The following is a 1,898-nucleotide window of genomic DNA, read 5'->3' as shown; positions in this document are numbered from 1 at the left end:
ATATATATATACATGTGTGTGTGTCCGTGTGTGATTGTGTGTGTGTGTGTGTAGTAGTAACAATAATAATCCTTGGATGGAATTTATAACCATTTAAATGTATTTTTTAAAAACCTCTTGTAGAAACGCGCGTAGCGATGCATTAAGATGTTAATAATTTCCATCCATCCATTATTATTATTATTATTATTATTATTATTATTATTATTATTATTATTATATTTATCCTACATTATATCGGCACAGCTCGGTACAATCCTGTGAAACTGTTATTGCTGATCGGTATCTTTTGGCTGTGGTCGACATAATTAAACAGGAACTTTTATATAGAAACTCAACAACGTTTCCCTTAAACAAACATAAATGATATATAACGAAGTAATGGCGCAAAGCAGTGTTTACGTATAATTACAATTTAAGTTAGTTGAAATATGCTTGTCACATATTTCAACTGCTAAAGGCAAATACACTGCAGTTACCGTGGAGAAAAAGAATCTCTCTTATGATATAAAGGTGTGAAAAACACCCAGTTCGTTCCCGGAAATCTCAGACATCGTCTGAGAATTCCGAGAGATGGCGACACTGAACGAACGAATTGTGATTATACGAACGAATTGTGCTTTTACATAAACACTGCTTTGCGCCATTATTTCGTTATTTTTCTCGATCGAGCGACTTACTAGCAAATCACTCGACGTGTTGGCTGAATTATTTATAAAGCTACAAGCTTTATTTAGTTCGTTCTGAGTTTCCTCTCTTAAGTACATCTCATCGACAAGAGTCAATAAACTCGAAACATCGATGTCTGAGATTCCCGAGAGATGGCGAAACTGAACAAACTGGGTGTTTTCACACCCTTTTACCATAAGAGAGATTTTTTTTCTCCACGGTAACTGCACTGTATTTGCGTTCAGCAGTTGAATTATGTGACAAACATATTTCAACTAATCTAAATTGTGATAAAGGATACACACACATGCTAGCTGAATAGGCTGTCGTTGCCAAGCAATTTTTTACAATAGAATGTTTTGTATAGATTTTTATTTATTTCCTGCCAGGACATGCCTTCCCCAACAGATCGGCCTCTTGATCAGGACAGATTTGTACAATTTTTCGCCAAAAACTCGAGGACTTTTTTCCTTTTTAAATTATTTACATGTCTGTTCGACCGTTTCACATGACTTTATTCATTAAAATTTCAGAAGTTCTTACAACTTTGGTCGTTGTAGTGCTTTGCTTTCGTTTGTTTAATAAAATATTCCATTTTTTGCTACAGTTACACCAAAATTGGGGCATTTTGATGCCAGAGAAATTTGGATTCAGCCTTCGGGAACCAATCAAACACTCTGCTTTGTTTTTATCTTCATTAGAGGGGAAAATCCTTGTTTGTAAAAGTAGGCTGTTGCAAAAGGCAGCAACTTTTTGACTGCCGCCTCAGAGCCAGAAGAAAGATTTCTGTCGTAACAAGAAAAAGGTTTTTTTCCTATATATAATTTTACTTATGTCCAATGAGTCCTCGTTACCCACAAGAATGTCATTTTTATCCCACTTGCGATAATCTACCCCGATTCGTCGACCCCTGATACAAATGATCACGCTATTTGGGACAATAATAATCTGCAAGATCTTACGATTTGGAAGACAATCAACAAGACAAGAGGCTTTCCTTCACACACACACATATATATATATATTGTGTGTTCGTATATAGAAAATGCATGTCTAACACGTGTTATATTGTGTCTGTCAAAGAGACGTGATTCAAATGGAACAAAAAGAGAAAAATTCGTTCTAACTTTTTTACTTCTCTAAACAACTGGACAAAGACACGTTGCTGAAATCCCCCCTCTCTCTGTTTCTCTCTCTCTCTCTCTCTCTCTCTCTCTCTCTCTCTCTCT

This window comes from Octopus bimaculoides, chromosome 14, assembly GCF_001194135.2.
Source record: "Octopus bimaculoides isolate UCB-OBI-ISO-001 chromosome 14, ASM119413v2, whole genome shotgun sequence".
NCBI classification, from domain to species: Eukaryota; Metazoa; Mollusca; class Cephalopoda; order Octopoda; family Octopodidae; genus Octopus; species Octopus bimaculoides.
Note: the sequence above shows the minus strand (reverse complement) of the source record.